Raw genomic sequence first — 13,094 nt, 5'->3', positions numbered from 1 at the left:
TATTATTATTATTATTGTTATTATTATTATTATTCCCCCCTTCTCTCTCTCTCTCTCTCTCTCTCTCTCTCTCTCTCTCTCTCTCTCGTATAGTTACGTGCACACGTACACACTACTTTTGTATAATTTGTTATATTAAACCATAAAGACATATTAGGTAAATGAAGTTAGATAAGAAACCATAATATTTCTTGTTGACTTTCTTAGTCTTTCATTTCAAGTTCAAGTGACTTTGCCGTTACTTACATGGGGGATCGGAGGGTAGTAGGCTTAGTTGCACTCTAGGCATTACTGTTATTGTTGTTATTATTATTACTAGCTAAACTACAACTCAAATTGAAAAGTCGAAATGCTATAAGCCCAAGGGCTCCAACGGCTAAAATGACCTGGTTAGGAAAGGAAATATGTAAACTGACAGAATAGTGTGCCTGAGTGTACCCTCAAGCAAGAGAACTCTAACCCAAGACTGTGGAAGAACATGTTACAGAGGCTATGGCACCAACTAAGACCAGAGAACAATGGTTTGAATTTGGAGTTTCCTTACTAGAGTCTCTTATATCCTTACCAAGTGGAAAGTAGCCACTGAACAGTTACAAAGCAGTAGTTAACCATGTGAATGAATACGAATGTTTAGATTATCTTAGTGTTGTCAGGTTTATGAGGAAACTGGAGAATGTATAAAGAATAGGCCAGAATATACGGTGTGTGTTTATGCAAAGGAAAAATTATCTGTAACCAGAGATGGATCTAAATTAATACTATCTGGCCAGTCAAAAGACCCAATAACTCTCTAGGGGTAGATCTTTTAGAATCCTCCTTAAACGAGATACTTACCAGATCTTAATTGGTATCATACCCGTATCCACAGAATACTAACAATGTATCTTCCAAACGTAAATGCAGAAATTCCATACCGAGTTACTTACTGGGCCGTTGGATCGTCCCTTCAACCTCTAGCTGTATCCATCTTTTAGGGTTCTGCCTTACTTCTGTTCCTGCTTTTTTTTAATCCCAACCGCTTTTAACTTATACCCTATAGTGCAACTGCGGGGTCTCAGTGGAACCTTGCTACTCAAATGACCTCCCAGGCCTTAGTGCTTGGCCTTGGTCCCCAAATTATTAAGTGATCCAATGATCCATTACAAAACAGGAACTGTCTATTTTAAATCCTAAGTGTCTGAAGTGTTCCGTAATATTTGAAATCTAACATTGACAAAATTGAAGTGGTATATTTTTCATCATGATTATATGTAATGTTTTAAGAGGAATTTTCATTGTAGATAAAGGATTAAGTGCATATATTTTCAAATTATTTTGTATATGTATGTTAGGAGGTTAATACAGTCTTCCGCTGGTATAAGATATCAAATGTTGAACTTTGAACCACAAAAAAAAATGGATAATTGAAAATAGCCTTTTTAATTAGAACCCATCAGTAAATGTGCAGCGTGTGCTATGTATCTACAAACACATCTGTCAGCCAAGCAGACTGAAAAGTGATTAGTGTAATTACCACTTTTAAATAGTTAATTTGGTACCGAATGGTAAATTTTTAGTTTTTATAATTTATTGGATCCTTTTTTAGGGGTGGTTGTTTCAACTCATATCATCGCTTAGTGTAACTAGTGTAACTTGTAAAGTCGTCCCAAGATTCTTTTGATATAATGAAGCTGTAATTTTTAGTAGAGGGAAACCGCCTAGAATGCGCCTTGCATGATCTCTGTAGACAGCTATGAAGGCTCGGGGGCAAGCTGCATTGGTACCTTCTCTTTCATTTCTCTTTTCATTCCGTTCAGCCTCCCCCCACCTATACTACATATCAAGCTTATTTTCCTTTTCCTTCTTCAAACAATAACCGTTTGTTTCGAAATTGTTCAAGGCATCAAAGTGAAAGTTTAGAAACGTCTGATAGTAATGATAGTGATAATAAATAAACGAAAATTTTACCTTTAGCGGGAAGTTTCTCTTGATTTTGTTAGTGCCCGCCATTGTCCTGCTAATCCAAGTCGTACGAAAGTTGTTTTCATCGGTAAAAATTTTCTTTTTCAAGTAAAGCAATATGCTTGTATAAAGTTGATATATAAAACTTAGAAAAAGTGATTATTCGTTAGAAAACTTTACTTGTATATTAATTTTAATTTGACCCATTGCTTAAATTTCATTTCTATCTGAAAAGTAGACGATTCATGTACAATGACCTTGAAATAGTAAATTATAGTGAGAAAAAGGACGCAAGGATGCTATTTTAGGTAACAAGAATGTTTGAACATATAAGACATCATTGACTAATCAGCATCACAGAAAGCTTTGTCCTCCAACTGTACCATCATTCTCCCAGTTTCAGAACACCAACTGTGGATCGGAATTAATGGGATTGTCTAGCAGAATGGGATAGGTGCTACGCTGTGTTGCTTGTAATGAATCTCAACATCTAGCAAGGATTTTCAACTCCAAGATCTGAGGCTAACAGGTAACAGGACTACCGTGCGAGATAGGAGGCCTCTCTATTGCCACCGCAGCAAAACATTTTGGACCGTTCATTATCCAGTCAGCTCACAAAGCCTGCATTTTCCCAGACAATAAGCCTTGCGCTCAGTCATACTTAAAAGCTATGCTGAAGAGAGTTCTGAACTAGTCTGAGAATATTTACTTTTCTGTCGACTGTTAGTCGTTTCCAAGCTTCTCTTTGCCATCTGAAAGGTTTTGTGAACGTTCCTTCAGACTTTGCCAACCGCAATGCACCCGATTGTGGCAACTGGCAATGTCAAATATGTTCCTTTGTAAACAGATGAGAGGACTGTGTAGTTTGAGCATCTAACATGGATCAAATAATTTCTGTAGTCGTAACGTTACCATACACAAAACACTATGCGTGGTAATCTTTGCAGTCCAATTGCTCTGATCATAGACGTTCCCGAACTCATCTTGTCTAAGGAACCAGACCATCAAAGAAGTTGTCTAGCATAAAATATGTCAAGCAATACCTGCATTCCGTCTCAATAACAAAGAACGTTCTTCTAAAAGCGTTCCAGCAGTTGCGTTAGTGCAAAGTGGTTCCCCACCAAATCCTCTACGGACTCTTAACAGCAATACACATTAGATTAAACCATTCATCCAACAACCAGCTTTGATTAGTCTTGCAATGCCATTATTTGAGTTGATATGGATCGTTCAATTGCTCGTGCTACCGACAGCTGTCACCAATGAGCCCCGTTGAAGAAGGTAATATACAAACTTCAGAAACCACCAGAAAGAGTAGAAGAATTGTTCACTGATGATAATATAAAGCACAAACGCCAAATTATCTTGACAGTGGTGAGTGCGGCACATCATTTACATGTTCAGCTTTAGTCGTAGATTAGGGCCGTAAGATTCTCCATGAAAATCTTATTTAGCTGAAATTCAAAATACTATCTATGGACAGTCCACCAGTGGCTATATGAACGGACATAGTACTGGCTTTCAAATTACTCATTGGCAACGTTTTTAAGTCATTATGGTCTTTCTATTGTTATTGATAGGCCTAAGAATCCAAGCGAAAACCTTGTTACTGAAAGGGCAATACAGGAGCTTGAAACCAACCTACTTCAAATTGATCCTACTGGCATTGTAGTGTCATCCTTGCATATCACCACCACAACAGCTTGGCTGAACTCACGTATCCAGTTCTTTGGGCTATTCGAGTAGGAAATGTGGACTCATCATGACTAGTTTACAGGGGGATCAAATTCCCATCACAGATCAGTGCATGATAAAAAATCAACAGTGCAAGCGGGAGAAAAACCACACCCGGAAAAAAAGTCAAAGGCCCCAAAGGAACACTCCCTACGTCTCCCGTCTCTGTTGGTTACCTCATGTATTTAAATGCTGAGGATTCCAAATATTGTGCTTGAGATCGTTACTTAATTGTGCCTGTGTTGTGATGTGATTGTGCTTTAGAGCGACCAGACATATAGGTAGGCCATGGGTTCTGTGTGTTGGCAATTCGTATTAAGAGCTGTGATGGAGCCATCACTGGATTTTGTCAGTTTGTAGGAGAATACATGTGTTGTGTTAGCACGGATATACAGGACGGACGGGCAGGATGACAGTGATGAGAGCAGCACAGATGACAACCTGGAGGGAGTATAGAAGTGTAGGGGTGCTGCAAAATAGGTCCTTCTCAGTTTTGCTGAAATTATTTCTTCTTATAGGAGCTCCTCAGAGGATAGAGTCCAGTGAGGAGGTATGCCCTGTCAGGTGGTTGGTGTGGTACAGAAAAGTTTACAAGGTCTTGGCTCCACAATGAGACACTGAATTGCAATTCAGATTGTTACAAAGTTTCTGCTATATCTGTGGCCAACAAGAATGTGGCTTCTGACAGTGATTTGTACCAGTGTTCTTCAGACGAAGAACTGGATGATGCTTGTGCTGCATAACCTGGTCCACCAGAGATTTCCGAAGTGTTGTCCTCAGCTGAGCTACTGATTCAACATCATTCACAAGATCAATCCGATCAGCCAGAGTTATGAAGTGATTCCATGAATAAAGTTGAGCCCCGCTCCCATCCGTTCATATTCGACGTTTCAAACGAAACCAACCTAACTAACTTGTTGAGTGTTTGGGTAAAATGTAATCACTTGTTTTTAGGGGAAGGTCTACTTCCTGGTAGTACCTATGGAAAGTGCCTGTATGTGATTACAAGTGTTTGATATCGGGGCTGTATAATCCCAGGGCACCGGAGTTAAGTTCATGCAATGATGGCACCTTTAACTTCATGTCTTGTTAACTGTATAGGATTCATCATGTCTGGATTGACAAGAACGAGAGACAGATGAATGGTGACAGACAGTGCTCTGTAATTTTTATATTCTGTTGTATTTTGTATGATTTATTAATTTTAGAAAGTAAAAAGAAGGGCATTTTAAAATGTTTTGTATTAAAGTACGTTTAGGCTTTTTGCATGCTATTTGTGTATTAAATTTTTACTTATATTAATTGTTCACGATTATTACCCGAAAATGTATACAAAGAGGAGCTACATATTTTATGAAGAAAAAAAGAAAACGGTCCTGCCAGTGTATATGTATTGTTATTAGGTTATTGGGCTGTAGTGTGAATGCCCTGACAGACCAGTCCACTTACAGTTCAATTTCCCGGCCTGGTTCGCATTCTGTTATACTTCTGTGTTAGGTCATGGTCCGTGTATGTGTGCTGAGCCGTGAATAAGGGCTTTTTATATCGCCTGCAAGTATCGTGTGTTGTCCAGTGTCCGGCCCTTATCTTCGTACTGGCGCTTCATGCTATGTTTGTCAAACAGTATGATAACGGTGAGTTTCTATTTTCCTAAATTAGGAGATAGATAGTGCACAGCTGAATTAACTGAGGTACAATCATATGTGCCATTACAAAACTAATAACATATCTTTGATAAAAGGTCTAAATAGTAACTTATTCATCTTCAATCAACTTAAAATTTTCACGTCTTGTGGTAATGTTTAAGTGTTCATTTTCTTGTACATGTTGAATTACATACTATGCAAGCAGTCACTTCTTCGTTTTCATAAGCCTTTTACTTTATTTCATTAACAACCTAGAAGACAGAGTTTCGAGTACCATTTGACGGGTGGTAATGCCGTGAAATATTTCCGTAAATCACATCCTTTATAAATTTCTGTCTTGTTTCACACTTACTCCGTTTTCCACATGTCTAGTAGGCTTTATCACGCGTTTCTTATCAGTTGTGTAAACAAAACCTTCTAGCAGAAATTTTCTAGCACCTCACTTAGTCTTGAAGACAGACAATCAGACAGACAGACAACGTGTATGCAAAAATATAATATATATTCTGTTCTTTTCGACGAATTGTATTTCCGACGAACGGTCATCCGACGAATAGTCATTCTACTAATTGTCTTTCGATGAATGGTCTGTATACCATAGGCATAGACATACACTGTCCACAAATGTTAATTATACTAGAGTTACTTTTTTTTTATGGAAGATCATTTATAAGGTCACCTGACCAAACGTCACGAGGAATATGCAATAGTTATAACTAAACTTTCAAAATTATTATCTTTAAGAGACAATGAACCCATTTATCGAAATATTCAGTTAACGTTAGGTTTGATATTTGTAGTGCTTCTCTTGTAAGTGATGTCAATGATTGTTTTCATTATGAATCGTGGGAGGTTTTAATCTAACACAACCCATAAACGATTTATCCATCCGAAAATAGAACTGATCCTTCATCGGATGTTTTATGCATTGACCTTTTATCTTATTTAAAAACTTTCTTTTTCCAATAAATGTTTATTTTCCTCAGCGTTGTCCTTCGAGTGATTGTGTTGCTTTTACCCTTCAGCGAGTGCTGTGATTATTTTTGCCATCATTGGCCTACCAGTAATTATATACTGTGGCCATTGGATGACCCTTCACTTATTTTGTCTACTGCTTTTGATTTAACCTTTTAGAGTTTGCGTTTAACATTAGTATTTCATGGTGGTATTTGGTGCTAACCTTTCACCGATTTCCTTTCAGTGTCAGCTGGCGAGCGATAGCAATCGCAAATTACGATGTTAATGGGATGTTATTGTTGTTGTCGAGAAAGCATCAGTGCGTGTTTATTTCTGTGTCGCGTCGTTTGAGTATGAATCTGGTTATTAATAATCGGGAGATTTTCTTTTTCTCTTGAGAGAGATAGCTATCAGCGGTGGACAGTGTTTCAGGATTCGCTGTCTTCCTTTCGCTTTTATTCCACTGAAAATATTCATGCAAACATACACACATTATGATGAATCTTGCACATTTAGACGTGTTTTTAATATGCTAATAAGCCATATATTGTACTACCTTAATATCTGGATTTTCTCTATACCTCGGGATCAGAGACCCAAGGGGGAATCAACTCAAAGATAATAGCTTCTGGTCGGCCGGGAATCGAATTCTGGTCTGAGAAACTGGCACGTCAGTGACATACCGTATAGTCATGAATATATATATGTATATATATATATATATATATATATATATATATATATATATACAGTATATGATATGTATATACATATATACATAAATACATACATATATATATATATATATATATATATGTAGATAGATAAATAGTTGCGTCTAAACTTAAAAAAATACAAAGATAAAAACACCACAAATGACGGACTAATAACTCTAGTGCAGTTGTAAATATCCTGCACATACCGCTCCAGAAAAGATGAGAGCAAAATATATGGGGAAGATATAGTATCACAGACAAAACACACACGTGCATATATATATATATATATATATATATACTGTATAGATAGTTTGTATTATGAACTGTTATATCTTTTGTACATGCAAATGGCCACCGTGTTTTCTCCCTCAGAAACACGGTCATATTCATATATTGCAAAATGTCATCTATTCTGGTGCGTGCAGCGACGGCTAATTTATTCCTGTTATGGAATTTCATAGGAAGTGTTTTATTAAGAAGGCACCATAAAATGCGCCGCTATCTGCCTGTTTATGGTTGCTGGTTGGAGCACCAACAATATCATTACTACCTTCTCTTCCTGCTGCTCTCTACTGCCATCCAGCCTATTTCACTTAAGTATTTTGTTTACCCTCAATTTTTTCCTTGTTTAAGTTTGACCCTTATGATTGGTTAGTGGAAGAGCGTTGGGGTTTGGAGGTTGCTTCACCCAGAGATACTTCGAGTGGAAGACAACATGGGCTCCTTAAAATGACTTCATGAATGGGTCACCTTACGTGATGTTTACGCTGTGGGAGGTCTTTTACCAATTTTCTTCCCTCGCCGACGATGGAACGCCATCTTCGTGTTTGGAAGACGTCGCATATTAGGTTCGTGAGTGATGTTGTTTGTGTATCATCACGGCGATGTTTGAAATTGGACGCCAAAGAAGATATTGTAAAGAGAGTGAGGTTTTGCCGTTCTTTTGATATCACACTTAAAGTGTAGCGGCCAGTCTCACTCGTGCCAGTTTATTTAGTTTTCCAATATGGAATGTTGTAAGTGTCTGTCATTGTTTATAACTAGTAAATACCTCTTGGTAAAAACACTAATTTTTATACAACGCCTTATTTTTGTTAGAAAACCATTAAATACCTTTTATTAAAACACTTTAATTTTTATACAACGCATTATTTTTGTTAGAGAACCATTAAATACCTTTTATTAAAAACACTTTACTTTTTATACAACGCATTATTTTTGTTAGAAAACTATTGATTTCTATTTGTTTATAGTGTTGAAATTTTTTCTTTTCGTAGTGCGAGAAATAGGAAAAGAAAGATAATCCTGCTTATTTTTGTATGCAAAATAAACATATCTCTGTGCACTTGGGGGACAATTATATTTATTGCTATTCAGGACAACTTTTAAATGTTCTCCTTCTGGGATGAATAGAAACAACCATAAATATTATCAAACGTATATCATTTGCAATACAGCGCTCGATCTAATATACCATGAAAAAGCATTGTATCCCATTATGCTTCTAATGAAAATTAAATTCTTTATATTCGTTTCTAGTAATTTTTCACGAATTCAGCAACATTCACTAATAAATTTCAGACAATGTGTTCTCTCATATTCCAATTTCTTATTGTTTTTAAGTTATGTTTTGAAAATCGGATGTTTTTAAAGCAAGTTTTTAAATTCTTACTTGAATTTGAAAATCATAACTCAGATTGCGAACAAAGGAAATCAATGTGGTGTGAATTCTCGAAAAGTTCAATGGAATCTGATTTCATAGTGATAAATGTTTTTAAATAATTTCGAAAAAATGAAAATTCACAACTTGCAAAGACCATGCAGAAATATTTCCATTTAACTTTAACTACTTAGAGAGTGCTCATCCCCCCCCCCCCCTCCTCGCTATCAGAAAAAAGTAGTCGATTGACATAAAGATTTTGATTTTTGTTTTCTTTTCCTTAGATATATTTCAAATTTAAGAGGAAATTCTTAACACTAAATAAGACAGGAATACTTTGCGTACAGTCGAAAGGAGACATCTCCTCCATCAGTCTAACCATTGTGCGTGTGTCACCTTATCAGACAGTTTCTCTTTAAAGACCTTTAGACACTGTTGTTCAGTTGAACACGACAGCGTGCGATTGCTTCGCTGAATACTGAAGTATTTTTTTCTCGCTGAAACTTGACCTCCGTCGGAGTGGCCGCGCTCGGATCCTTTGTAGATCATTTTGTAAAAAATATGTGTTGTAATTATCAACTGTTGTTGGCCTGGAATGAATTTTGTAGACGGAGAGAGAGAGAGAGAGAGAGAGAGAGAGATGAGAGAGAGAGAGAGAGATCCTCTGAGTTAGGTTTGAATTGAAATGAAAGTCGTATAAGGTGGAACATGATTTGTTATAAATCCTCTGATGATATCAGTTATGTTATTGGGTTACTAATTTTTGATAATATAATGTATTCTCGTATATTGTAGATGGTAAAATTAATTATACGAACTTTGGGGGAGCCTGTTTGAGCTTATTTGAAACATGAAAATGTATTCTGATTGATAATGGAATGTAACTTACTCATAATCCACGATCTTTCAATAAATTATGGCTGGTGTATGAAAAAAAAACTTAACGTTATTCTCTTTGAATTGAATTAAATTCTTATTTTTCAAAATTTTAAATTTATTTCTCTATGTCTGTGGCTTTCACACCTTAATACTGTATTTACTCTTTAGATTTGCTCAATGAATATATTTAGTCGATCTTTCCATATATTTACTAGTTGTCATTATTCTTACATGATCGCCGAAAGTTTATCATACTGTGTACCCGAATTCCTATTAACGTTAGTACAACGATTGTTCATAATATTCATAGGTATTTTTGTTATAGTAATTCTCTCTCTCTCTCTCTCTCTCTCTCTCTCTCTCTCTCTCTCTCTCTCCTATTATCAATTCCTTAGCATTAGTCTACTACGTTTGTACGTTGGTATTAGCAATCTATCTCTCTCTCTCTCTCTCTCTCTCTCTCTCTCACACACACACACACACACACACATATATATATATATATATATATAAATTTCTTTACTTCAGCCTACTCAGTTCGTATTAGCGAACTGCTTCTCTCTCTCTCTCTCTCTCTCTCTCTCTCTCTCTCTCTCTCCTATTATCAATTCCTTTACTTCAGTCTACTTCGTATTTGCAAACTGGTCTCTCTCTCTCTCACACACACTATATACTGTGTGTGTATATATATATATATATATATATATGTATATAAATTTCTTTACTTCAGCCTACTCAGTTCGTATTAGCGAACTGCTTTTCTCTCTCTCTCTCTCTCTCTCTCTCTCTCTCTCTCCTATTATCAATTCCTTTACTTCAGTCTACTTCGTATTTGCAAACTGGTCTCTCTCTCTCTCACACACACTATATACTGTATATATATATATATATATATATGTATGTATGTATGTATGTGTATATATATATATATATATATATATACACACATTTTTTTACTACTCAGTTTGTATTAGCCAACTGCTATCTCTCTCTCTCTCTCTCTCTCTCTCTCTCTCTCTCTGATTTTCCCCCACAATGGAGTTTTTGAGGGAGAAAATCATGCCTTGAGTCGTTCCATTTTTCATTTCCCAGCCCGAGATGACCGCACAAGGGTTGGTTACTTCCATTTGTTGCTCGAACAAAGATGCCACGAGATTCCTTCGTTTGGAGAGCATCCGTCTCTTTTCATTTCCCGTGGAAGAAAAAAAAAATACAATGTTTTGATTACTGTCTCGCAGACACAGATATAAGAATAAGGCGATGCTGTCTTTTGGCGTTGGTCCCCTCTCAGCCTTCCTTGACCTTCCCAGGAGGTTCGCCTATCTTCACATTCCCTCAGAGGTGATAGGAGTTATGGGAGCATTATATAGGCTCTACTTAACACGAGGACTGTTTAGAAGGCAGAAGGAAGAATGTGAATTTCTCTAGTTATATTGTTGTTGAAAATGTGAAATTTAAATTTCTATGCTTAGTACCCTTGATATTATGATAGTTTATTAAACTGTAAGTTCCACGTAAATTTTATCACTAGTGATATGTCCTATTTTCCCGTACCAGAAAACCGGCGAAGATTGTTTTTGGCCGCAATAGAATCCCCGTGATAGCAGATAAAGTTGATAGGTTGTGACCTGGTATATTTTCTGATTAATTTCTGTATCCGGTTTTAAACTTGTGCATTGCATGCATTGTTGACACGGAAGTATATGCTTGTCGAAAGAGTGTACTGAATGTTGAACCTTGCAAAACAATGTGTTCGATGTATTTTTTACCTCTCTCTCTCTCTCTCTCTCTCTCTCTCTCTCTCTCTCTCTCTCTCTCTCTCTCTGTATAGGGGTACTGACCAATTGCGAGTTCAATTTTCGCTGAGAAGAGACCGTTTGGTTTGGTTTCATGTCTTGAAACCCACAAAATCTCTTTAAGCTTAAGGTTCCCAACCCTTAGTGAATCCTTAAACCAAGTTCCTTGAAACTCGTAGTGACACTTTAAAGTCAATGTTCCCTGAAATTATTAGTCTTTAAATTTCAGGTTCCCTGAACCCAGTGTTTTGTTAAACTCAATGTTCCCTGAAACCATTAGTCTTTAAATTTCAGGTTCCCTGAACCCATAGTGTTTTGTTAAACTAAAGGTTCCCTGAAACCCATCATGTTTCTAAACTCAAGGTTCCCTGAAAACCACAGTGTCTCTTTTTAACTCATGGTCTCCTGAAACCCATAGTATATCTTTAAACTCAAGGTTCCCTGAAACCTGTAGTATATCTTTAAACTCGAGGTTTAATGAAACCCATAGTATCTCTTTAAACTCGTGGTTTCCTGAAACACATAGTCTCTTTAACCCAAGGTTTTCTGAAACCCATATTCTCTTTAAATTCAAGGTTCCCTGAAACCCATATTCTCAACAAACTTAAGGTTTCCTGAAACCCATATTCTCTTTAAACTCAAGGTTTCCTAAAACCCATATTCTCTCTAAACTCAATGTTTCTTGAAACCCTTATTATCTTTAAATTCAAGGTTTCCTGAAATCCATATTCTCTTTAAACTTTAGGTTTCCTGAAACCCTTATTATCTTTAAACTCAAAGTTTCCTGAAACCCATATTCTCTTTAAATTCAAGGTTTCCTGAAACCCTTATTATCTTTAAGTTCAAGGTTTCCTGAAACCCTTATTATCTATAAATTCAAGGTTTCCTGAAGCCCTTATCATCTTTAAATTCAAGATTTCCTGAAACCCTTATTATCATTAAATTCAAGGTTTCCTGAAACCCATATTCTCTTTAAACTCAAGGTTTCCTGAAACCCATATTCTCTTTAAACCCAATTTTTCCTGAAACCCATATTCTCTTTAAACTCAAGGTTTCCTGAAACCCATATTCTCTTTAAACTCAATGTTTCCTGAAACCCATATTCTCTTTAAACTCAAGGTTTCGTGAAACCCTTATTATCTTTAAATTGAAGGTTTCCTGAAACCCATTGTCTCTTTAAACTCAATGTTTCCTGAAACCCTTATCTTTAAATTCAAGGTTTCCTGAAACCCATATTATCTTTAATTTGAAGGTTTCTTGAAACCCATATTATCTTTAAATTTAAGGTTTCCTGAAACCCATATTCTCTTTAAACTCAAGGTTTCCTGAAACCCTTATTATCTTTAAACTTAAGGTTTCCTGAAACCCCTATTATCTTTAAACTCAAGGTTTCCTGAAATCCATAGTCTCTTTAAACTCAATGTTTCCTGAAAACCTTATTATCTTTAAATTCAAGGTTTCCTGAAACCCTTATTATCTTTAAACTCAAGGTTTCCTGAAACCCTTATTATCTTTAAACTGAAGGTTTCGTGAAACCCATAGTCTCTTTAAACTCAAGGTTTCTTGAAACCCATATTATCTTTAAATTCAAGGTATCCTGAAACCGATATTCTCTTTAAACTCAAGGTTAAACCCATAATCTCTTTAAACTCGAGGTTTCCTGAAACCCTTATTATCTTTAAACTCAAGGTTTCTTGAAACCTTTATTATCTTTAAACTCAAGGTTTCCTGAAACCCATATTCTCTTTAAACTCAAGGTTTC

Source organism: Palaemon carinicauda, chromosome 3 (assembly GCF_036898095.1).
Source record: "Palaemon carinicauda isolate YSFRI2023 chromosome 3, ASM3689809v2, whole genome shotgun sequence".
In the NCBI taxonomy this organism is placed as follows: domain Eukaryota; kingdom Metazoa; phylum Arthropoda; class Malacostraca; order Decapoda; family Palaemonidae; genus Palaemon; species Palaemon carinicauda.
The sequence above is the reverse complement of the archived record's forward strand: the minus strand, read 5'-3'. Positions refer to the sequence as shown.